The sequence below is a fragment of the Saccostrea cucullata genome, unplaced genomic scaffold, assembly GCF_032062105.1.
Source record: "Saccostrea cucullata isolate Sc308-1 unplaced genomic scaffold, CSIRO_AGI_Scuc_v1 ctg1620, whole genome shotgun sequence".
NCBI lineage: Eukaryota > Metazoa > Mollusca > Bivalvia > Ostreida > Ostreidae > Saccostrea > Saccostrea cuccullata.
In genome coordinates, this window is record NW_026922889.1 from 149637 (window position 1) to 177492 (window position 27856).

General features: G+C 33.0%; 1 long non-coding RNA gene across 1 annotated transcript; it reads right to left on the reverse strand.

Moving 5' to 3' along the window:
* Nucleotides 1-4634: 4634 nt before the first annotated feature.
* LOC134262695 (uncharacterized) lies at nt 4635-8002 on the reverse strand. Its single transcript, XR_009991069.1, has 2 exons — nt 7922-8002; nt 4635-5281 (listed from the first exon to the last, which is right to left on the reverse strand). It is a non-coding gene; the product is annotated as an uncharacterized LOC134262695 (long non-coding RNA).
* Between the last annotated feature and the right edge of the window lie 19854 nt (nt 8003-27856).

Consider the following 27856-nt stretch of genomic DNA (forward strand, 5'->3'; position numbering starts at 1 on the left):
TTCGGTTGTTATAAGACCAGTTCTCCAAAAACCCCTTAGATATCGTCAATCAGAAACTCAAGCATCTTTTTTATGTCAACATGGTCAACGTCAGAGTGCTTGTATTTAAAATCAGAATATGTTTTAACGAAATAATTGCAAATATATTGTTCAATGATTTTTGAATTTTTCATTGTATATAAAAATATTTAAGATTAAAAAATGTAATAATAATGAATAGGTATGGAATATATTGTCAATCATTGAATATTTCATCACAAATAATATAAATTTGAAATAACTTTTTTTTTTCTTTTTTTTTTTTTTTAAGATTATGCATAAGTATTTTTCAAAATTGGTCGGTCAATGATTGTCTCTTTCAAAATCAATTTTAAGAGGAACAGCTGATCAGATTAAACATGATATTTGACCAGATTAATACCCACTGGACTCAGGGTAAGATTAACAGTGTACAGTATTCTGACTTGTTAGACATTTAGACCTTACGTATTCGGCGTCCCCACTAGTCCCGGGACAACTAGCAGGAAACTATATGCAATGTACAATATATCTTCAAAACTGAAAATTTAACTCAAGCAAATGCCAAATTAAAAATAATGACAGTAGGCACAAAGACAATTATTTTGATACTCACTATGATAAAAAATAATTTAAATTGAGGATGTTCTAAAACAAATGTAAGCGTACACTGAAATTGGAACTGTTTCGCAGCGATTGTCACTAATTTAGACAAAAAGACATAAAAATATGCAGTTAATTGAAGATAACTACAATCTACTTTTTCTATCTTTCTTTTACGGGGATATTTTTGTGTTATATATATATTGATTTTCAATCAATTCATGCGTATAAATCTGCGAATAACGGAGTGAGAAATCATTCCAAAAATCAAAAAGATGTTTCATACCAAATTACTTACACTATATAAAAACTTTTTTTAGAATCTAAAAATACAATCATTTATGTTTTTGACTAATAAATCAATATAGGAATAAAGAAACGTATATTCATTTAAATACTTTTCCAAGTCTAAACAGATTTTGTGAGAAATAAATGTTTTTTTCTCTCATATATCAACAGCCTAGCAAATAAAAGGTTCGCTCTTGTGGGTTCGACTCCTGTCGGGAACGTATTATTTAGTTACAATTTTCTTTCTTAACATTATTTTTGCCAAAATCAACAAATATGTGAACTCGAAATAAATTACGAGGGTTGATCCAAAAGTAATGTCACAGTGTCCATATCTTTTATATTTGGCGTCATATCATCAAATATTATATACCAAAAGATGCACAAATATAAATCTAATTAAACTTTGATTTTTCATTCAATAATGTTTAACTGAATTTATTTTATAGATGTTTAAAACATATAAGATAGGGGGTGTCGCCGCGTCAAAACCAAACGTCACAAATTAAAGTGTACTTTTTTTAAGTATAAAAAAGACAAACACTTAAAAGGCATCTTTTAAAAGCGCCTAAACGTAAAATACTTTAAAAGACAAAAATTTACATCATTTTCAAGTCTTAAATTGAAAATTATATGACATCACTGCTATTTTTTTTATGAAAAACATCGTTGATTTATTCCGGTGCATTGAAAAAAGAAATATCAAAATGGACAAAAAAGCCAAAACAAACTGTAATGCATTTTTGCTTCAAACTGGAGAAATCGCCAGTAGAGACAGTTACGTTGATTCACCAGACTTTCGGAGGAAAGAATGTAAATAAGAGACTTGTTTAGATGGTTTCAGCGATTTTCGGTGGGTGATGGGTCATTAAATGCTCAGCAGACAAGAAAACCGAAAGATGGGAGGGCGGACGGAAATGTTCAATGGTGCGTGACGTTGTTGTCCAAAAAAACAGACGGATAGAGCGATATGTGAAATTTTAAGTTGGTCTTTTACTACTGTTCAATGAATTTTGACAGAATTAATTATGAAAAGAGTGAGTGTACGATGGGTACTAAGGGTAAGAAAGTGAAATTTGTGAACGTGTTCGTGGATCTGAAATCTCAAACATTTTTTTTAATGAAACGAAGGGAATCGTTTAAATATATGACGGCGCGTATCCGTCATATGACGTTATTTAGGTGCGGCGACTAACATAATCGCACGTTGTGTAAAATCCAATATATTTTGAAAAGTAAAAATCATGGTTGAATTGAAATTTACAGGTCTGATTTGAAATAAATGTAGATTTCGTCATTATTAATTTTGTTGTTTTACGTCGACGGATAGCGATTTTATCGAAGTTGTGACATTACTTTTGGATCAACCCTCGTACTTTTGAGAAATAACCATTATAATTTTTTTAACATTAAAAAGTTGTACTGACTGCGTATAGTGACTTAATGGCGAGTTGGTGGCAGTTTAATAAAACTCGGACATTACGTACCTATACGTTTGGCTTAATGGTGTCTAATAGTGACTTAATATTCATCTAGAAGCTACTATAACGCACGTAAATGACACCATAAAGCTACATTCAATTCCTCCTTTTTTGCATGTCAAAGTTTCAAAAAAAAATTTTCTCTGGTTTCCCACTATCTGTTTTTAGAAAACGATGCTACGTGCATTATGTATTTGTTGCTTTGAATAAACAGATAAGACATTCAAAGTGCAGTTTTGTGTCGACGTCGTGCACCCTTTATACCTGTAATTACATAGTGCTATCGATTTTTCTACCTGAACTGATATTTTACGTATATTTAATATTTGATAAACTAAGGAAAGGGGGAACTTTATACATTCACTAACTGTTCTCAAGAGCATCATGACTTTTATCGGAACCAAAAATCACACTCTTAATGGACCATTGTTATTCTTATATCTAATCCTACTAACCAAAGCAGGTTTGTTACAGATTTTATTTTTTTTTTTACTTTTTCACTTTTTAAAAGTTTACATTTAAAACTGAAAAACTACTTTCCATTATGTATTAAAACGCGAGAGAGAGAGAGAGAGAGAGAGAGAGAGAGAGAGAGAGAGAGAGAGAGAGAGAGAGATTCTGATGAAAAGTAAACAGACCTTTTGAAATGAATTATCAAAAATATTTTGCTTAAGTGAATGTGATTTTGTTTCTAAGAATCTCAACATTGTTATAAATAATGAAAATAGTAAAATTATGGTAACAATAATACTAAAGATTGTATCTATTTTCCTGTTATTTCCTCATTAAGTTGATGCATTCAATAGAGGATTCGGGGTGTATATATATATATATATATATATATATATATATATATATATATATATATATATATATATATATATATATATATATATATATATATATATATATATATATATATATTTCTGGCCCGTCCATTTGTCTGTCCGGTCGTCCGCAAAAACTAAAAACTTTACAATAAATTTTAATCATAAGAGGTTTGAAAGTAGTTTTCATATTTCCTTGTGACAAGACATGTCTTTGGGTACCAACATAAAGAAAGGTACAATTAGCTTCTCATGAGGCCTATTTTCAGAGGTTTGAATTTTTTGCACCAATACTCTCTAGGACATGGGCTTTTTATATACTAGTATAGTAATATTATCTTTGTATCACTGATAGTTTTTGAGATATGAGGTAAGAAAGTTAGCATGCACAATTCTGACGCCGTCATTCTAGATTACAATGAAAGCTTTTGTTCTCCAATATTCATCCAACAAAGTAATGCAAAACTTCTTTTTAAAATTGATATCTGAGCTGACAATATACAATTATGCAGTTTTTGAAACAATATGATCATTATTTGGCTTCCCGGGGTGTTTAATGTTCACCGAGCCCAAAGTACGAGGTAAATATTGTTATCATATCAAAAGTTGTCAAACATCATTTTGACTAAAGAAAAGCTCGCAGCATTGTTTTTCATGTGGTTCAATGATTATAAACTATATTGTTTGCAAATCGTGTCATCTTTTTTGGTTGTCTAATGTCTGCTGAAGTTCTCACCAACCCAGTTAGAGGTGCAGGGATACGTTTTACAAAAGAACTTGCAACTAAGTTTAAAAACTTTAGGTGATTGCAAAATATTATTGATTGTATTTCTAATTGCCTGCATAAATACATCTTTCTAAATTCTTTTTAAAAAGACTAAAACCTTTCCTCATATATAGAAAAAAGAAAGTTTTTGCATAACATTTTGGTCTTAGTTGGAAGTTCTTTTGTAAAACGCACCCCAGGATGTTATCAAACACCCAATCATACCATCTGGAAGTTTTCAATATATTGTTAGTTCATTCGGATAGCTAGCGATCATTCTATCATGAGTTAATGAGATAGTTAAATGAAATCGGTCTTTTTAATGAACAAGATATACAAGCATACAAACAGTGACTTCCGTACCAAACAATCCTTCATCTCTTCTGGTCCAGTGGTTCTTGAGACATCATTCATTGTTCACTAAATCATAATTATCTCCCCTTGAAAGAGGATGTGACACTTCAACTGAACAAACTTGAATTCCATACATGGTAAGTTTGGTTGAAATTGACCAAGTGATTCTTGAGAAGATGAAAATGTACAAGTTTACAACAACAACGATGGACACATTTTGATAAGAAAAACTCACTTGGTGGGCTAGAAATATTGTAAAAATCAATTAATACACTGGTATATTGAAGACAATGCAAATTCACTTATTTCTTTTATTTTTTACCAGCCACATGTATATGATAACACTACCCAATACATGGTGAACATTACAATTGAATATCCATCTTCACATGTAAAGCCTAAACAAAATATCTTGTATACATTGATTAGATTTCAGGAAAAATCATTTTTAAAACAGGTAAGTGTACAGATAAATACAGTGTATTTAATATCTGGAGTTACTGTGTTACTGTATATAATTCAAATTAAGCACTGATTAAATAAAACTTTCATTAACAGACCAATACATTTTAGATACATGTGAATCATAAAAAGAACAGAGAGGCTGATCCTTCATATTATCATAATATATGTACTGGAAAATGTGTGTATAGAGAATAGAATGTAAAATAATAATTTTTAGGCCTTAAAAATTTTGAAATTTATTATGCAGTGTTGACTGAATAACAGCCTGTGATTCATTTTCACTCCTCTTCTGTTAAGAAACATCTTTCGTCATTTTCCTCTTCACTCTCTGATTCATCAATCGGAAGTGCAGAAGCATCTTCAACAAAACCACACCAATCACGCACACCACCGGCACCACTTCCCTCATGACAAAATCTGCTTGCTCCTTTTTATCTTATATCTGTCTTGTTGTGTTGTTCTTTTAAAACTTAGGCATTCTAGAAGTATAAATATATATTGGGGTATACATAAATATATATATAAGGTCATTAATAAATACAAACAATGAATATTGTACAAGTATGAAAATGTAAAATGACATATGAACACTATATGTACTAATGAAAGATCTTATTTAGAAAATTTTCAGTCAGTCAACCACTTTATCAGTTATATAATATTTAAATAGTTAATTACATGCATAATGACTTGAGTATTCAATTCAAACATCCAAATCAAATCTTCCAAGTGCTGCATACATAAGATAATTCCTGGAATTCATGCCAACTTTCCTGATTTAGGCGGGATCCTCCCGATTTTACCCTTTCATCCCGCCTTCCCGATCGGGAGACAAAAATTGCCCTAATTTCCCGATTTGAAAAAAAAAATCACTTTAAAATTTCAGATTTTAAAAGTTTCCCTACCGCTGAATTTTGACAATCGGGATAACAATGTCAGAATTGTATATTCAATGCACACAGATAAGTTTCATTGTTTATCTAACCAGGTGTTCATTACTAAATAGCCACAGGAAATCACTTCACGCATGAACGCACGCAGTTGTCCAGATAAGAGTAGCTTATAGCTTGGGGCAATTAGGGGATTATCTTGTCAGTTTTAAGGGGTATGCAAGGTGAAACACATAGATTAACGTGATAACTGTTAGTCGTTTTATTAAAAACATAAATTAAAGACAATAAAATACTAATTAAACCATAAAATCGGAATCCAAAGAGATCGTTTTTTGAAAACGAAAGTAGAAAACTACAAAGCATAGCTGATGATTTTATCTACCTATAATGAAAAATATTTCTAAGTTGCCAATTAAAATATTATGCAAAAATTAAGATGAAACAATCAAGTGTATTTCAATTATAATTTCTTTTCCCTCCCTTCTCCCAAAAGTAATGTGCATGACTTAAGGAAATACCATGCACATGGCACCATCAACCCTGACAAATTTCATGACTGTAAAAAAAAAATAATTCTCTTTTAGATAGGTGGTATAAATTTCTGTAAATTTATCGCAAATCTTGCCTGAAAGTATTACACTGCGACAGAAATAGCATTGCCTTGAGTATTGACACTATTGGATCTGACAATTGAACAATTTGAATCATGCCGGTTTCATTCTATAAAACAAGCGTCTTAATTGGTTTATTAGGACCCGCCCAGTCTCGTGCAGTATCCTTTGCCTATTTAAGTTGGAAAGCGTCCAACGGCCTTGTGATTGTCGAAAACAGATGGTGACTTTTTGAACCAAAAACACAAACAAACTATGAAATCACTTTTTTAGCATGTGATATATTCCTTTCACAGACTGTACATGTTTAAAGCGTTTCAATGACACACCTATTTTCATTTTATTGTACATGTAATTCTGTCGATTTTCTATTCACTGCATTTTTCATTTTCGGTGTTGCACCGCGTACTAAACGTAAGCATATACCCAGCTATATGTAATACCCGGAGCACCTGATGAATATATATATATATTCATATGTGGTAAACCATCAGATTTATTCAAAAGTTTACTGTTAAGTCTGTTTTGATGTCACGACTGTCAAAAATACAATGTTACAAATGTGTGTGTGCTACTGTTATTTTAATGGTCGTCATGGCAATATCAAAACATGTCATCAGAAAAAAGTCAAAATCCTTGTGTGTTTTTTTTTCATGCAGTGCACTTTTTACTGTATTATGGCTAATATTATTCATATGTTCACTAAAAAATAATTAATATCACTAATACATTTTCCAAATTTAAGTACGTTTAATTTCATTGATGTACTGAAGAAAAAACAGGAAAATGGCCCTGTTTTTCAATTGCAAAAATATGCCCGTGGTGCATCGTGTATCATTTTAAGTTAACTTCTGCCAGTCCTGTATCGGATTTTATTTGAAGAAATCAAGATCATTATACAGGTTACCCGTACTCACAATAATTTAATAAGGTATTACATAGGGCCACTATATACTTCGCTCAGTAAGTAGAGGCCTACCACTTGTTTACAGCTGTTTCCATGGGCCTATAGAAAAGCACCCATCAGATTCTTTGTTGGATTTCGAAATTGTATTTCAGTCAGATTCATCAGTGTCGTCACTTAACGCAATAGTTTATCGGTCCAAGTGTTTACTTTGAAGCAAGATTTGCGATAATATCTAATTAGAATTTCTATTATATATAAAAAAAATCTCAAAAATATGTCCAGAAACAGCAGAAACAGGACTTTACAGTATCAAAACCTCATATTTTTTAGCCTTTGAAAAAATGAGTTAAAAGTTGTAAAATTTTCAATTTTTCACTAAATTATGTGTTCTGGTAAAAAAAATGTTGTTTACATATGTAACTAAATACCCCTTCTTAAATGAAAGAGGCACCTATTTTAGTAGAAATATTTAAATTTTGGAAAGAAAAACATTATTTTTTGTGTTAAATTAATTCTTAAGTTGTATTGATAAATAATATCAATATTATAAATTTAAAAAAAAGATCATTTCATAATCATTTAATTTCACGACAAAATGTCGCGAATTTAAAGCTTTGAAAATTGTCGTCACGCGCTAAATCCCCCATGGGAATTTTCAAATGTTGGCATGTATGATTCCATTTTCTTATGAATTTTTTTTTATCATACCTGTGTTTGCTGCAATTTCATCATGATCACCATGGAAATAAAATCCCAACCTCTAAACATTTCATGGTAACACAGGAACATGATTTCTGTAAAAAATAATATATTTGATTTTATTAATTGTCCACTTATAAAAAGGGCTAAAAAGTGGAGCCCAACAAAAATGTGAAAAATTAACGGGAGGGTAAAACAGACAATCAGACAAACATAAGAAAAAAAAACAAATGACTAGAAAATCTCACTTCATTCTTTTGTTCAGGTGAACTAAAACATGTATCACAAATTATCTGGTGTAATAACAATTTAACATTGTTTATCAAAAACTCTACTGATTTTTCACTGCATATATAAAAATAAGATTGTTACATGTAAATGTGATTAATGTACCTCTATACTGATTTTTCCCTATATAAAAATTAGATAGTAAAATGTGAATAATTCCCTAGAAATCACTGTGAATGGACTAATTCCCCATGCATTTATCATATGAACTAATCCCTTATTCAGAAGCTAATTACTGGTTATTCGTAATCCTCTACATTTTACTTTTGTATCAGTATAATACGTAAATGGACTAATCCCCGTACGTTAGTCATGTGAGCTTATCCCCACACCGAAAGCCCATTCCTCGTCAATTGTAACCCTTTATTTTTTTTTTTTTTACTTTTGTATCGGAATAATAAAACAGTTAAAAAAGTATATCACTGAGGGAGTTAGCAAGATTCCATTTCCCCCTCGACCAGGACTATATCTTGTGTGTTAGTCCAGTGAGCTAATCCTTGCTTCAAAACTAAATCTGAGTTAGGCCTTTATAATATCCTTAATCCTCCTGGATTTCTTTTCACTTTTGTATTGGAATACAAAATTGTAATTGATTTTGGAATAATAAAAAAGTTAAAAAGTATATCGAGGAAATATTATAAAGATCGGAGTTCTCCATGACCAGGACTATTTCCTTTAATTGGATGCATCTCGAGAAATACTAGTAGTCCTGCTCTTGAAGATGTGGAATCTTCCTAACCCCTCATACCTAGCAGAAACATGCCACATATGCCTTAAATACTGAGTGTTTGTTTGTACCTACCTGGCTGATGTCATAGTTTAACTTTGCAGGATTGTGAGAAATTTTTATAAAAAATACATCACTGGACAAATATTTCCATAATATTTCCAAATACATAAACTCTCTTTGGTTCAGAATGTTTCAATTTAAGGGGACATACTGACAAATCTTCATAAAGTACCCTAACCCACCCCTCCCCCAATCAATCGCCCGTACTCGGGATTAATAAAGCTCACAGACTTGAATGACATTTGACAATTATCATTTTTATATACATTTAATTTCCGATAACTGATTCTCGAGGGCATTTTGCTAAATACATCGATGTTTACAAATCGACACATGCTTGACATAGCACAGAATGCACTTAGCGCTTCATGCGTTTAGATATTTGACTGCCAGAGTTAAGTAATAAGCTGATGCAATGATAATTCATATTTTTTAATTGTTTTCTTTTAATGAAACCCCTCACATGCCAAAACATCAACAGATAAAAGGATGGGTTTGAGTCAGAGGAATCTCGGACTAGGACTAGTAGATCAACATGTAGGCATATGATATCGAGATATTGTAATGTCAATCCATCCTTACCTAATACAATCACATATTGATAGCCGGAGAGCAGTAGTCGAGCTGAGTTTACCGACAGTCTTTACAATGTTACACAGTCACCTAATCACATCATTTGTAGTCTACATTCACATTTTGAACAACACTTGTCGAACTTGGCCTTGGGTTCTCGTCAAGCTAGAACTTTTTGTCCAGAAACCGCCGAACGAAGTTAAAAAATCCGAATTATAAAAATTAAATATACATCTAAATATATTTTTTAGAATTTAAATTATTGTTACATATGTACTTTTGGATATAAGACAACGTGCAGGTATCTTTGTTACATATTTTAGTGATTTTTCATTAAAAGTATAGGCCATGGGAATATTCCGGAAATGTAAAGTGTTTAAATTTAACTATGAGCACACGCAACGCGATTGACGAAATAGGTTTTTTTTCGACTAGTCATAGTAATTGCACTGATATATACAAATATTATTCATCGAGTTGCATGTGCTCATATAAAAATATTAACAAATGTGCATTAAAATTCTTAGTTTTTTGCCAAAAACTGAAATCCGGGTAAAGTTTGGAATCTATAATTCTGATATGTGACGTTTTGGCGCTATTTCCTTTGCATGTTTCAAGTAAGGGGGTTGACTCAAAATAACTTCGCGGGGTAATGACAGATTAGCTGCTACTTCATTTTTCTTAATTTTCTTAGGCCAAATGTATATACAAAGTGTATTTTGTTCTTTATTTGACCACTTGACCTAGGAGTGTGACCCCATTTTCTAAAATTATATAAATATACATTAAATACATGACCTTTAGTCTTGATCTAAGAGATCAAGTTTTACGGTAAAGTATTTCTGAAAAAACTTAACCTTAACAGTACCGAACATTAACAACGTTTTGAATTTTCCACATGTTTCTTTCTTGCGGGAAGGCACTCTTCTGAGTACCTTTAAGCTTTTTATAGTGATTATTATACCTCATATAAATAATCACTAGTTAATTATATACTTGGTTACTTTTTAACTTGACCTTACTAGATGACTATTGTGCACTTAAATCTGAAGCATTGACCATGATTGAGACTTGGTCTCATCCGTGTGCTTGGATTCTCGTTTATCTTGTACTACACATTTATTTTATTATTTTTTTTTATTAAAAGCATATGCAATATACAACATAGTGGATATAAATTGTAACATACATCACAATTAATGTTTTTTATGTTCATATCAGAGTAGTTATATTACTTCTATAGAGAAGAAAAGAAAAATATATAAATATATCATACGTGTCATAGGTATATAACAAGCATTTTGTTTTCTTTTATAACATTCACAAATTTATCTCTTCAGTAGTTATATTACTTTTATAGAGAAGGAAAGAAAAATATATAAATATATCATACGTATCATAGGTATATAACAAGCATTTTGTTTTCTTTTATAACATTCACAAATTTATCTGTTCAATTTAATGCAATTATTCTAAGAGTGTATAAACATAGAATGTATAATACATAGGGAGAAATAAATAAATATTGAATCCAGGTAGCAAAAGGAGTCCTATTCAACACCAGCACTGTCCATAATGAGAACCCCTAGCTACCACACATGAAGACTGGTTTCTTCATGTGTTGGGTATGTCTACACCATAATTTTTTTTTCATAAACAATTTGCTACGTCAGTGTACATATTGTTTCTTATTTTACCAGTTTTTTCACAATAGAATTTTGTAAAAAAAGCCAATTTTTAACATAAGATTTCAAATTTACTTCTGACATTCTTTCATTATTGAATCGACTCTTCATTTTATATTTATAGATTGTAAAACAAATAAATGAGATAAGATTATTCAAAATACATGTTTTCTCTGATAAATCACTAAAAAATCCCAACATAATACGTTTCCATGAAACATTAAATTTTAGAAATATACTGATTTTCCTCCACAAATATGTTGTAATTGTACAAGAAAACTAGATGCTATCATGAGACAGTAATACCCGCACTATGGTGTTTGCCTCTAAATACACACTCCTTCATATTGGACTTTCCAAGGAAGAAGTCAAAATAATTCCATAATTATCACCGTACATGTATTCGTCAAAGAAGAAGGTATGGTTTCCATACAAATTTTGCCCTGTGATTTTCTAAAAAATGAAACTGGTGTGAAAGTTGAAAACTCATGCTTTTTTAAATAATTGAAATTCAATGCAGAAAATTCATACAAGTCGTTTTTCTCACATGTGTTTTTAAATGCTTATTATGACGTCATAAACATGTGCATTTTCCCGTATTTTCTTAAAAAGTTGCAGAAGACACCAATTTTCAATGGAATTTCCTTTCAGATAACATTGTCCACAGGCATCGCCCACAAAGATCTTGAGATATGTGATTTGTTATTGAATTTTGCACAAAATATCAAAAAATTAACGTGGGCGACGGCTGTGGACACTGTTTTCTAAAGGAAAATCACCCTTGAAATGTGCCATTTTGAGGCTTTTTCTGTTGAAAATAGAGAAATGCTTCACATTTATGACGTCATATTTGCAGGATGGTAAACCTTCATGCCAGATTCTTTCCTGAGTTATCAGAGTCATTTATTTAACTAAAATTTAAGCCAGTTTCAAAACATTTTGATGTCATTACATTTTTAGGGCGCAATAAAGCTAAAATCATACCTTCTTCTTGAACATAAAATTTTCAGGTGACCATATGATCTATGAGCCTCACATATGTATTTTGAATACTTAATTCATTACCAGTCTGAAATAACAGAATTTAATTAATGATTGAAGTAAATTACTTAATTAGATTCAGATAAATATTTTGCCCATAATTTGGAACTTTTTAAATTTACTTTCTCAACGACATATTATTTTAGTACAAAGCGTTTTTGATGAATTTATCAAAATGTGCAAACTGATTTTAGTACTTGGTCGGGTAAAAAACCCATTGAAAATACAACCCGATTAATTTGTCAATGCCTATCTCTCTCTCTCTCTCTCTCTCTCTCTCTCTCTCTCTCTCTCCCCCACACACACACACTCTCTCTCACTCTCACATTTTTAAAAAATAGACCTAGATGGCAAAGTTATGTTAAAACATAGTTTATTATAATAGTTTGAAATTTGTTCTTGTACTAAACAGTTTTACTTGTGAACATCTTATTTTCTACATTCACATTGGGTTTGCGTCACCCATTATCATATTTATAGATATCACCTCTCGGCACACCTCGGCCGATTCATACTGGCAACGGAATCAGCAAAGCTTTGTCGAATGAGATTATTTAGCACATGTATGCTGACGATGCAGTGTGGTCAGTTAAAATCATTTGTGTTTTAATTGGATAATATGGATTATATTTCATGAATTCGTTGTCACGACCTATGACATTCGGTAAGTACAAGATTTAGTATAGATTGCATAAAAATAAATAAATGCACATGGTTAGGTTGAAGTTCAAAAAGGGTCAAAGATCATCGCATGCCACAGTCGACAAATTTCACATTGTCAAGTTATCTCCCGTTGCGGACATTCAGTATATACAGGCGCAGATCCAGAATTTTTTTTTCAGAAAGGGGGGGGGGGTGTCACACCTCAGTCAAAAAAATCAGCCCAAGATTTCCTGAGAAGCAAATAAAAAATAATAATAAAAACAATGATGGTGGAGTCCCTGTTTTCTAAGGGGAAGGATGTCCAAAGTCATTTTTATTCTCTGCAGTACATAGTCTTATTTAAATAACAGCTAATTCCAGGGGGGGGGGTCTGATCTCCCTAGCCACTGACTCCCTGTACCTGAAATGACAATTGATCTTATGACTCCATAATAGTAGAAAATTTTTTCATTTAACTATATATACATATTTTGTTTCCTATGTTTATGTATGTTTGTCTGTCCACAGAAACTTTAACCTTGCCCATAAGTTTTAAGTGGATTGGGCTATACACATGGCTTCAATATTTCATAGGTAAATTTCTTTTGGCAAAACCTTTTAATGGGTACCACCAATTTTGACCTCTTAATCTCTTGACCTTGGAGTTTGACCCACTTTTACAAGAAAAATACCTTAAACTTGGCCTAAGTTTTGAACAGGTGGTGCTAGGACTTTCATGCTCTAACATGTGTAATCATTGTGAACTTTCAACAGGTATAATTATTTTTGACCTAGACCTTAGAGTTGAACCCAATTTAACTTTAACCTTGGCAATAACTTTTGAACAGGTGAGGAAGTTCTAGGGATTTCTCTCTTTTTTCACATGTGTATTCCTTGTGACAAGACTTTCCCTTTGATACCAACAATTTTGACCCTTTGACCTTGACCTTGGAGTTTGACTTACATTTGAGAAACTTCAACCTTTGCCAAAAGCTGCCATAACAGTTGCTGTCACAACAAACAAACAAATTACTAAAAAAACACAGTATACATGTACATATTAATTATTTTATATTCAACAGATATACATCTGGTCACATCTCTAGTTCTCCCTTGAATGAGACATGGTGATATAAATTTTAAAAAATAATTATGATAAGAGTTGAAAAGGTTGTGCATATTAAAATATACTAAGCTCTGCGGATGAATTAGATATACCAGTTTAGATATACCAGTTTAGCTTAATTTTGCTACCCAAAGCACCTTGATTAACTATTTATAAGCATACTGTTTTCTGAAATGTGCTGATTTCTGTTGTCCATCTGTTTGTCTGCAAACTTTTCACATTAACTTCTTAAGAACCACTGGGCCAATTTCAACCAATTTACATTTAAATATGCAGGGGACTTTTTCCAACATAAATCTTCTTCTCAAGAACAGCAAAGACATTTATTGTCCCCCATTTTCGCTAAGGTAGGGTACATTAAATCTCATTTGTTTGTCAATCTGCCCATCTGTCACAATAAATTTAACCTTGCAATTGGTCATCATGGTCGTATATTTTGAATGAGAAGAGACAGGACTTTTATATTAAACATGTGTATTAGTATTAAATGGGACAATACCATTCTAAATACACTATGATTTTTATTACCAATGACCTTGAAGTTTGACCTAATTTCATTAACAAATTAATTGCTTTGAATTAATCATTTTGAAAGATAAATGAAAGGGCATTCATATTACCTGTGATAAGACCTTTCCAAATGTATAATGTTGTATTTCCTTTTCATTGAGAAGAGATTCGACTTTCACATTTCAAGTGAACATTACCCATAACAAGATGTTTCCCAACATGCTATGATTTTTTACCCCTTGACCTTGATGTTTTAACAAAATTTCAAAAGAGTGAACTCTCCCAAAAGAGGATAAGACCACTGTTTAAAACGAAAAAGGAGTTTAGGGAAGACTGGGCTTTTTCCATAAAAAACGTCATTTTTCGACCCTCATTTGACCCCCCGGGCAAAATCAAAATTCCGAAACCTAACTGCACATCTACATGATCCCACCAACCATCTCCCAAAAGATGATTAGGCTGCTGAATAAAATATAAGAGGAGTTCAGGGAAAAATGGGGCTTTAGCATAAAAAACGTCATTTTTCGACCCCCATTTGACCCCCTGGGGCAAAATCAAAATTCAGAAACCTTACTACAAATCTGCATGACCCCACCAACCATCTCCCAAAAGATGATTAGGCTGCTGAGTAAAATGTAAGAGGAGTTCAGGGAAGAAGGGTCTTTTTGCATTAAAAAACGTCATTTTTTGACCCCCATTTGACCCCCCGGGGCAAAATCAAAATTCCAAAACCTTACTGCACATCTACATGACCCCACCAACCATCTTCCAAAAGATGATTAGGCTGCTGAATAAAATGTAAGAGGAGTTCAGGGAAGACGGAGCTTTTTGCTTAAAAAACGTCATTTTTCGACCCCCATTTGACCCCCACGGGCAAAATCAAAATTCCAAAACCTTATTGCACATCTACATGACACCACCAACCATCTCCCAAAAGCTGGTTATGCTGCTGAGTAAAATGTAGAAGGAGTTCAGGGAAGACGGGGCTTTTTGCATAAAAAACGTCATTTTTCGACCCCCATTTGACCCCCCGGGGCAAAATCAAAATTCCAAAACCTTACTGCACATCTACATGACCCCACCAACCATCTCCCAAAAGATGATTAAGCTACTGTGTAAAATGTAGGAGGAGTTTAGGGAAGAAAAGTGTGACAGACGGACGGACGGACATGAGTAACAACAATATACCCGAACTTTCTTTAGAAAGTGCGGGTATAATAAAAGATGTTCACTATCTTCTGATACATTACATAACTCACACATTGGTGATACATCTTTATTCCATTTACTTACACTTATATTAGTATTTAACAGACAGTTAATCAGTTTGTAATTGAATTCTGCAATCTTTTTGTCATACATATTACAAATTTTTGAAATGTATATATTCTTCCATAATGATTTATCTTCTATGTTGAAATACTTATTCCACTTATTCTCATATATTGAATTCTGAAATTTGGATTGAACTAAGACCGAATAATAAAAATCACTTTTTAGAGATTTGATCGATTTAAAACAATTGTTTCTAAACAAAAACGAGTCATTATTATGAATGTTAATATAATTGGCATAGGAACAATCAAGCCTTGATTTAAAAGGTCTTAATGTCTTTTTTAGCATAATATATTCACAGTAAATATTGTTTTTACATTTTAATTTATCCCAAAAGTAATCTATTGCATGCATTTCACCGTTTTCATCAAAAAGATCTTTTACATATAATATACCACTCTTGATCCATTGTTCAAAACATAATGTTTTAGAATCATATCGGAATAAATTATTGTGCCAGATAAATTGGGATAAAAATTCTTCCTTCAGAATTTTGTTGTTTTGTTTGATTTTTTTGCACTTGTTAAACATTGAAAATACTTCCACATAAAACTGTGGGAAATTAGTCAATTCCCAGAATTTTTTTTCATTCAAATTGCAACTCGTTGTTTTAATGATATCATTTATAGATAAATTACTATTTTCCAATAAACTATTTAAAGTAAAGTGTGTGATTGTATCTTTATCCAATATTCTTCTTACCCACGAAGCTTTTGCAGCAGAAAATTTACTTTCAATATCAACGATTCCTATTCCTCCTTGTTCAATTTTACCAATCAATGTATTTCGTTTAATCCTCTCTCTCTTTTTCCACAGAAAGTTAAAAATGATTTTTGAAGTTCTTTTAAAGAATTCTTTATCTGGATTAGGTAAAATAAACGCATTGTAAACAAGCTTTGATACCGCTAAAGTATTTATTATTGTACATTTTCCAAATATTGTTAAGTTGCGTTTTCGCCAAACACTTAAGATTTTTTCAAGTTTTTCAAGTTTACTTAGCCAATTTTTTTCATAACACACGTCTTTATTATGACCTAAATATATTCCAAGAGATTTAACACTTTCAGTTGCAATTTTTACACCGTATAGGTCGTTATTATTGCAATACTCATCAATTAAGGAACCAGTTAAGATACATTCAGTTTTAGATAAGTTAAGTTTCGGACCAACAACTTTACTAAAATGGTGAATAATATTAAGAGTAGTTGCCAATGAATTAGTGTCTTTTAAGGCATTTGTGCAGTCATCAGCATGTTGGACTATCTTAATATTTTTTGAGGCATTCTCATTAATTGATAGGCCATGTATATTTTCATTATTTCTAATTTGGATAGCAAGTATTTCTAATACGAAAATAAAGAGAAGCGCAGACACCGGGCATCCTTGACGTATTCCCCTTTTCATTGAGCAAGATTTTGAAATCCAGCCGTTATTTTTAATTTTGAACGTAGGATTATTATAAAGAGTTTTGATCATATCAATAAAGTCTTCTCCAAAGTTGAATTTTCGTAATGTTTTAAACATGAAGTTATACTCAACAGAGTCAAATGCTTTTTCGAAATCTAAGAATAACAATATGCCATCAAGATCGTGATTCATACAGTGCTCGTATCTATCAAGTATCAGTCTCGCATTTTCTCCCATGTATCTTCCTTTGATATATGCACTTTGTTCTTTTCCTATGATTTTTTTAGCAACAGGCTGTAATCCTAAAGCTAAAATCTGTGCAAAAATTTTATAGTCCACATTTGTGAGACTTATAGGTCTGTAATTTTTTAATTTATCTTTTTCACCTTTTTTTTAAATAAGGGAGAGTATTGCGTCTCGTTGTGAGAATGGTAGAATTCCGATCTCAATACTTTTGATTAAACATGAGAAATATATATCTTTAATATCATTCCAAAATATTTTATAAAATTCTGCTGGAAGTCCATCAGAACCAGGAGATTTGTTATTTTTCATATGATGAATGGCTTCCTTACACTCAGACATGGTCGGTAATTTATCGCAGTTATTTCTATCATTTTCACTAACTTTAGGACATTCAATATTTTCAAGGTATTTTTCAATATCTTGATCACAGATTTTTCTACTCTCATATAATGCATTATAAAAATCGACTAAAGCTTTCATAATATCTCCATTTTCCATAAAGACAATATCGTCGTCATTAGTAACTTTATTGATCGTATTGTCGCCCTGTTGCTTTTTTTCTAAATTTAAGAAATATGCAGTACTTTTTTCGCCCTTTTCCATCCAGATAGCTCTTGATCTTATGTAAGCCCCTTTACATTTTTGTGCATATAATTCATCAATTTCATTTTCAAGCTGTCTTTTATATCTCATATTTATATGCGAGTAGGGTTTATTTTCCAATATTTTGATTTGATTCTCAATGAAATCAATTCGCTTTCTTTTGGATACAGCATTTTCTTTAGAATAGCCTATTGTGAAATTTTTAATTGATTTTTTCAAGCATTCCCATTAAGAAACCGGATCAGGATCATGAATTCTAGATATTTCTTGTTTAATAAAGTTTCTCATTTCATTGCAAAATTTTTCTTTGTTGAGAAGTGACGTATTCATTTTCCAATAACCACTCCCTCTAATATTTTCTGCGGTACAAAAATCAAAGTATAAACCTAAATGGTCACTAAATCTTGTCCCGTCATAATTAGGAGCTTTTCTTAATAAAATTTGATCAAATCTATAGCAGAAACTTTCTGACGTAAATACGTAGTCAATTCTAGATTTTGGATTATATTCCCCATCACACCACGTGTACCCCTGTTCGTTATTTTTATCACTAAAGGACCAACAGTCGATCAAATTTAATGATTTCACAAAGTTTCTAAGAGCCTTTACATTTCTATTATTTTCGATGATATCTATCTGACAGTTAAAATCTCCACAAACTATTAAGTTATCCAAACTTTTAGCATATTTATTGACCCATTTCAACATTCTATTTAAAAATATAATTTTGTCATTTTCTTTATTTGGCACATAAAAATTGGCCAAAGTTAAAATTTGTTCAGATAATTTAACATTTACCATTAATTTTCTACCGTCAATCGAAGAATGTTTATCTAGTATTTCGATATCAAGATTCTCTTTAAACAAAATAGATACACCTCTACTATACACTGAATCAGAAAAACTATGAATTTTATACCCAAACCAACGTGAATTATAAATTACTTCATTTGCTTCAATAAAATGTGTTTCTTGCAAGAAAATTATATCAAATTTTGCATCTTTAATCCATTCAAACAACAAAATCCTTTTACTATAAGTATTTAAACCACGAGCGTTTATAGAATAGAATGTTAGTAAGTTTGTACTCATTTACATAAAGCTATATTTGCTAAATTACCCCTGGTCCTTTACATTTCTCTTCCTGTTTGAGTTTCTCCTGGCCTCCCGAATGAAGCCGTCCAGATTTGTCTGATTTTCGTCTGGGTTCTTATTTTTCGGAAGTGAGGTACTTCTGAGTCTTTTTGTAAGTTTTGATGTTATCCTACCCAGAATCTGTCCTAGCCGGTTTTCGCCCGGCCATTTTTCCGGATTCGTATGGAGGGTAGCATCTGGATATAGCCCGGTTCCCCAGAATATATCGTTAGTTGCTTCGGCGAATAGTGTTTTAGCATCTGAATTTTCCAGTTTCTCGCGAAGTTCCGGTACCTGAGTAGCTTTAGCATGTATGATCTCCTCCATTACCGTTTCTTTTTGATCTTGCCACTTTTCTGGGATCTTCACTTTATCTCCTATTCTCTTAGCCTCAAGAGCTGTGGGAGCAACGCGGATGTTTTCGGTAGCGTTGAAGTCTCCAGATCGAATAGCTTTCGTAAGCTGGTAGGCGTGCTCAGCTGATTTGTGGGTTTCCCCGAAGACCTTAACATCACAGGGAAAGAAATTGGATAGGGGGTTTTCTTTTACTTGAAACACCACTAATCCATCAGCAGGTTCGCTATAGTGCTCACAATCTTTTGATCCCGGCTTATGTCCAGTTTGTTTGCATACACGACATGCGATTTCTTTTGTACAGTCTTTGGCCCTGTGTCCTGTGTCCCAACAATTGTAGCATTGCACCCGAGATTCACCCTTTTCCTGACCATAATGATACAATCTACACTTGATATCTCCACATTTTACAAATCTGGGCAAGGATTTTCCTGGTTCCAGAGGCTTAATGTGAAGAAAACGGTTGCCGTTAAGCACGCTTGTCATGCGGTGTGTCGTAGGATGTCTGATTTTTTCGTACTTAATGTCACTTTTCAATTCTACTTGGAAGCTGTCAAGCATTTCCATAATAGCGCTGTCATCAACAGATAATGGCAAGCCGCTGATTGTGACCTTAAGAACTGGATCATTCGGGCTATTTGCCCCTGTAGTATAGGGATTTGAGTCATATACCTGTATAGAAAGGTTACGAAGCTCGAATCCTTCAATTGTCAATTTTGTCCTACTCTCTGTACACTTAAGATACACACGCCAAAGGTCTCTATCTCGCTGAATACAGTGGATGTTATCTCCGATCTTATCGTGAATCGCCTCATAGAGATCAAAATCAGTAACCCTGTTATTCTGATCAGATTGAAGATCCTTGTTCTTCAGATAAATTGGCTTGAGCATTATGTTTGGAACGTCTGAAGTCATGATTGTTAACAAAAGGCTTACCCGAGAAGTTCTCACTCGTGAACTCCACGACACGGTAAACAATTGTATACACACATACAAAATGCAAAATTTTACAATCACATCGGAAAATCGCATAGAAATTGGCTGAATTTGTTTATCAATACCTCTTATGTTGTTTAGTACACAAAATAAGGTTTTAAAGTCCCACAAATAACTACAGAATTGTCAAAAACCCGGAGCAGGTAAAAAGAGCGTCCATCTACCTGACCGTCACGTGACCAAAACTGTACTACACATTTAATGTTAGGAGCTAATCCTTGCTTCAAAAACTAAATCTGAGTTAGGCCTTTATAATATCCTTAATCCTTCTGGATTTCTTTTCACTTTTGCATTGGAATACAAAATTGTAATTGATTTTGGAATAATAAAAAAGTTAAAAAGTATATCGAGGAAATATTATAAAGATCGGAGTTCTCCATGACCAGGACTATTTCCTTTAATTGGATGCATCTCGAGAAATACTAGTAGTCCTGCTCTTGAAAATGTGGAATCTTCCTAACCCCTCATACCTAGCAGAAACATGCCACATATGCCTTAAATACTGAGTGTTTGTTTGTACCTACCTGGCTGATGTCATAGTTTAACTTTGCAGGATTGTGAGAAATTTTTATAAAAAATACATCACTGGACAGATATTTCCATAATATTGCCAAATACATAAACTCTCTTTGGTTCAGAATGTTTCACTTTAAGGGGACATACTGACAAATCTTCATAAAGTACCCTAACCCACCTCTCCCCCCAATCAATCGCCCGTACTCGGGATTAATAAAGCTCACAGACTTGAATGACATTTGACAATTATCATTTTTATATACATTTACTTTCCGATAACTGATTCTCGAGGGCATTTTGCTAAATACATCGATGTTTACAAATCGACACATGCTTGACATAGCACAGAATGCACTTAGCGCTTCATGTGTTTAGATATTTGACTGCCAGAGTTAAGTAATAAGCTGATGCAATGATAATTCATATTTTTTAATTGTTTTCTTTTAATGAAACCCCTCACATGCCAAAACATCAACAGATAAAAGGATGGGTTTGAGTCAGAGGAATCTCGGACTAGGACTAGTAGATCAACATGTAGGCATATGATATCGAGATATTGTATTGTCAATCCATCCTTACCTAATACAATCACATATTGATAGCCGGAGAGCAGTAGTCGAGCTGAGTTTACCGACAGTCTTTACAATGTTACACAGTCACCCAATCACATCATTTGTAGTCTACATTCACATTTTGAACAACACTTGTCGAACTTGGCCTTGGGTTCTCGTCAAGCTAGAACTTTTTGTCCAGAAACCGCCGAACGAAATTTAAAAATCCGAATTATATATTTAAATATATTTTTTTAGAATTTAAATTATTGTTACATATGTACTTTTGGATATAAGACAACGTGCAGGTATCTTTGTTACATATTTAAGTGATTTTTCATTAAAAGTATAGGCCATGGGAATATTCCGGAAATGTAAAGTGTTTAAATTTAACTATGAGCACACGCAACGCGATTGACGAAATAAGTTTTTTTTCGACTAGTCATAGTAATTGCACTGATATATACAAATATTATTCATCGAGTTGCATGTGCTCATATAAAAATATTAACAAATGTGCATTAAAATTCTTAGTTTTTTGCCAAAAACTGAAATCCGGGTAAAGTTTGGAATTTATAATTCTGATATGTGACGTTTTGGCGCTATTTCCTATGCATGTTTCAAGTAAGGGGGTTGATTCAAAATGACTTCGCGGGGTAATGACAGATTAGCTGCTACTTCATTTTTCTTAATTTTCTTAGGCCAAATTTATATACAAAGTGTATTTTGTTCTTTATTTGACCACTTGACCTAGGAGTGTGACCCCATTTTCTAAAATTATATGAATATACATTATGTACATGACCTTTAGTCTTGATCTAAGAGATCAAGTTTTACGGTAAAGTATTTCTGAAAAAACTTAACCTTAACAGTACCGAAAATTAACAACGTTTTGAATTTTCCACATGTTTATTTCTTATGGGAAGGCACTCTTCTGAGTACCTTTAAGCTTTTTATAGTGATTATTATACCTCATATAAATAATCACTAGTTAATTATATACTTGGCTACTTTTTAACTTGACCTTACTAGATGACTATTGTGCAATTAAATCTGAAGCATTGACCATGATTGAGACATGGTCTCATCCGTGTGCTTGGATTCTCGTTTATCTTGTACTACACATGTAATGTTAGGACATTAAAAAGCTGTTCAATCTCTTTCAAAATAAACATTACTCCTTTAGCTACAGTCTTTCAAACCACCAAAAAATTACTGTAAAAATACAAAACTGTATTAATTGAAATAATGCACAATGACTCCGTGGAACTGCCTTTTAGCCGAATTCACAACATGACAAAGCTTGCACATTTATCACATTTTAATTTATAGACAAAGAGTTTAGACACAGAAAATAAATCAAAATAAGGTGGAAAAGATTGCGTAAAAAATTTGTGGTGAACTGGGGAGGCGGCCAGTGTTCCAATTTAATTACCCAACGTAGGGGACCCACTGGGAACCTGATGTGAATATAGGTGCCCAGAGCCACCGCGTTCTGAGGAGGGTAGTGATACATGCCCTTCTCGCCCGTCTCTTGAAAGGTACTTTGTATACTGCATGAAAGGGAGGACCCAGTAGACTGCCCTGCAGTTGCCTCCCAAAGAACATGCCCCAACCCGTAGCATCCCCTCCCTTTGTACATGTAGGGAGGTGGATTTGGCACCAGCAATGGCCTAGCTGTAACACTCACTATTACTATCAACCTTTAAGTACTGAGCCTTCTTGGCCAACTTTATTGTTAACATTAAGTAGCAGGTGGGAAGAGACAACAGGTTTTGGAGCAGATTTGTGATCAGCTACCGCAACGCACTCCCCAGCCCGGCCACAGACATTGAACAATGTCCCCCACAAAATTATGAATAATTTTCTGTGTTTAACACATAGGTAAATTATGTACTTGTAACTATTTACAAATGTCTATGCTTTAACCATCCTATGTTTGTTTTTACTACTGTTTGCACATAGGAAAGGAAAATGATTCTGTTTTACTGGGTTGTTGCGGGAAAAATACTTTGGTTATTCAGCAAGAACAACTGCATTGCTGCTTGGAGATTATTAATAAATATTTGCTTGCCTAGTTTAGATAAGTGTGTGTCATCAGTACGGTAGAGGTCAATTTCTGTTGCGTTAATATTATGATCATGATCAATAACGGATCCCTGTACTTCCTGAACCATAACTTTTTTCATTAGCTTGTTTATTCTGATACTGAGGTAATATCACCAGATTTCAGATCATTTGATCCGACATGAAAAATTAACCAATCAGGGGGAGAAAATTTAACAGACATCATTGCAATGGTTTTTTCAATCTTATGCCACTGAACTCCCCTTACAACATTGATTTCCAAGTAATTGAAGCTGGCAAGTTCAAGTTAGTACCCCAGGCCTATGTTCTGCTGCCACTTCTGCTAATGGTGTTGAGGATCGAATAATCCAGATGGACACACCTGGAAAGCTTTGTTGAAATTATTAAAGACTAAATGTTTTAAGTGTTAAACATGTTAAAGGCATAATGAAAAATTGTAACATTCTGAAATATAATACAATTGTTAATTAATGATTTTTAAGTTGTTCCAAAATGAGACCTTGAAAATCCGTGCTAATGTAGGTTAGATAAGCATTTGAATTCCATCTCATTTGTGATTTTATCTGGTTGATTGATACCCCTTGTTTTGCCAATTCAGCGGCCATACCTATGCAAAAGCTATGTGACCTATAATGACGCGGGGCTTACAAGAAATTGAGTGCTTTTTGCAAGACTTATTGAAATTGAAAACGTGTGATGGATTAGTTGTTCACATGCACATGCAGTATGTTGCAGTTGCTTAACCTAGATTTGATATATTCTCTGATCTGATTAACAAGGTAGATCTTAAATTCAGGTTGATTGGTTAATTTGACTAAATCTGAGTGACCTATCTGATCAGTTTGGACTTTTGAATTTTAACTATGAGATGATCTGTTGAAACAAAATGTAGATAAGAGAGTTGAATGCACAGAACTTCGCTTACTGTCAATAAACAAAAATAAGCTAAACAGGAGGATGCAGCAAAAAGTGAAGCTTCATAAGGAGATCGACACACAACTGGAAGGGTCTGAATAATTTTCATGAAATGTTTAGAGAGATGGGAATTCGTAAATCTTTGTTTACACCGGCTAATCTACGTAAGCCTTCTTGAAAGTGTTTTTGGTACTACATATACTTTAGTTATCTCGTTGTGACCATTGATTGAATGATGATGAGAAATGGTTTTTAAGTACAAACAGGCTTATCGGTATAAATTCTCATACAGGGAGAAAAGGGCTATATAGTGTGAAAGCTGGTCTACCGAGACTTGCCAGGATTGATTTAACCCGTATTGTGTTCGAAAACTTTGCAATCCTTCAATTGCTGCGTTGTATTCTTTTTGTGTGTTGACAGATAGAGGGCCATTTAAAAGCCTTGATGCCTCTTCTCTCTAATTATCCCATACATGGTCTGGAACTGAGGGGGGGGGGGGGAGAAATCTGCTTCTGGTGCAAGTTGTCAGAAACGGGCCCACTGTGAACGAGATATTGCATCAGGATAATTGAATTTGCTTTAGTACGGATAATTGAAGCATTAATTCAAATGTTGTATAGCACTGTAATAAGTAAAGTTTCTGGACAATGTGGAGTTGTTAATAATGTGTACCACTGACATGTTGTCAATGTGAAAAAGAAGTCTGGTGTTTCGTAGGTATTTAACTTGTTATAAATTTGTAAGAGCCACTAGCACAGGGAACAGCTATAGGAATGTCATGTCTCTAAGAATGCCCACTGAGCCCCAGTGTTGTGGCCATAGACCCCAAGCCCACTTGCCACCAAAATATATCCCAAATCCACCCTGCTCTCCCCCAGCACTGTCTGTGAACAATTGACATGTGTGGCTGTCAACCAAACGGGTGTTAATAACTGATACTCCATTGTAGTCTTTCAAAAAAGTTCTCCAAACTGGTAGGTCAGGTTTGATAATTTGAGTTATTCTGATTTTGTGGTGTTATTTGATGCCAATGGTACCGGTAGAATTAATGAAGCGTCTGCAGAATGATCCAACCTAAATTAATTTTGTACTATTTGATATTCATCAAATAATTTTGTTTTTTTTAAAAAAACCCGATTGACCGAGAGAGTCATTTACCGTCTTGTTTGCCCTGCAACAATACTTTCGTTTTGTTTCGTTTCACATCGTGTTTCAGGATTTTGACGTCATGCGGCGATAGTGATGATTACTTAAGAAATTAATAACAATTTAATAAACTTCAATGGGAATTGAAGTGGGTCAGTCACTTGATGAAATCCTGTGATGGTCTTCTCCGAAGATTTGATCCGATGGATGGAGACACTTGTCCGAGCCAGTTAATTCGCAATCAAGAATTAAATTTGATCAAAACATCCAATCTACGATTTCAGTAACTAAAGGCATATTTATGATGTAAATAAAACCACGGAAACACTGGTGACAACTTACATTGAACTACAAAAGCGCCGATCGAGGTGTTTGTCAGCTTTTCGTGGCGTGATTGCAATGCTTGATATTTTCTAACAGATTTACTCCTTTCTCGTGAGTAGAATTTAATGAAAAAATTATAGTTTTAGTCGATATCATGAAGATTTAAGTTAAGGTCTACCAAAAAAAGGTTACATGTAAACGTAAAAAACTATTTGCAGCTGACAAAAGTGACAGAGGCTAAAACTTGTAAACAAAGACTAGGCCTATCGGTATATTCTCTGTGTACACAGGTTAAATAGATCGCCAAAACATGTATGAAATATTTGTACGTTGTAAATAAAACAATTATTCAACTTGCTTATTTTGTTCATATTTTATACATGGAAAGCAAGTAGAGCACGCCATTCTATATTTATGAACCGACGGATATCACTGTGCCGTGTGATTCGACAATGTTTTGACCTTAACCTATGACAAACTTCATACAGAATTCAAAATTTTTGCTCTCTGTATGTTTATATAATGGAAAGATATCCCAAATGTATATATAACTGAGTCAGATTGTTTGTATCGTTTGTTAACCCCTTAATGGCCATGTGCATCTTTTGATGCATTTTCAGCATTACAGTTTTTCAACTGTTGGCATTTTCTAAATAATTGGGATACAACAAATTAATTGATATTTTCTAAAACTAGAGAAAAAAAACCTAAACATTTTTGCTACTCTCAATTTTTCTGTTCAGGAAATACATGAAATAATGTACTTTTTTCCCAGTTTCTTGCCTTCGACTATAATATTATAACATATATACAATAGATGTACATGTATATACATTCAGTATACGTTTTTATCAATTGCTCTCATTATATATAATATCATGTTTGTTCTATCATTTGGATCCTCCTCATTCTTTTGTTTGTAAATCTTTTCTGCTCCTCCGGGGCCCCAAATTGGACTAATAAAATCTTTTATCTTGTACTTTATTTCTTCATGAATGCACTGGTTCATCGATAGGCGCAGTTAAGAAAAATCACGTGCGGGGCGGGACAAATGTAGACAGACGCTGGGCTTAGAGCACGTGAATTGGCGGAATCAAAAGCATGTAATTATAAGGAATAACTGTCAGTTTTTCTTCAATTTTATGACGATGATCGATTTCATTTGAATTAAACATATTTTATTGAAACATAATCAATGGGATAGGACACAAGTTATTCCAACTTAGAATGTCCTCTCCAACACAAAAAAACAAATTTATATACACTTGATAAACAACAAACAAATCTACAATGCAAAAAAGAAGGAAAGGGTGCAGAGAGATAAGAAAGGAAGGGTATAGGAGTGCAGGGAGAGATGAAAGAAGGAAAAGGATGTAAAGGATCCAGAATGATTACGCTGTTTTTTTTAAAAAATCTTTTCGAATTTCTAATACACTTATCTACGGCTTTAACAATATTGATATTATTTTGTTGACCCAAGTTTGGGTTCCCAAAAAGGATTTTGTCAAGGTCTATTTCTCCTTTGTTTTTTTTTTATAGTATGAAATAATTCTAAAACGATGACCAATCGATTGGCTTGTGTTAAAATTTTATGCATAAACGCCTTCGGCATTTTATGCAAATTATCAGGCAAACCAATCGATTGATCACATCATGAAATCGAAAAATAAGACA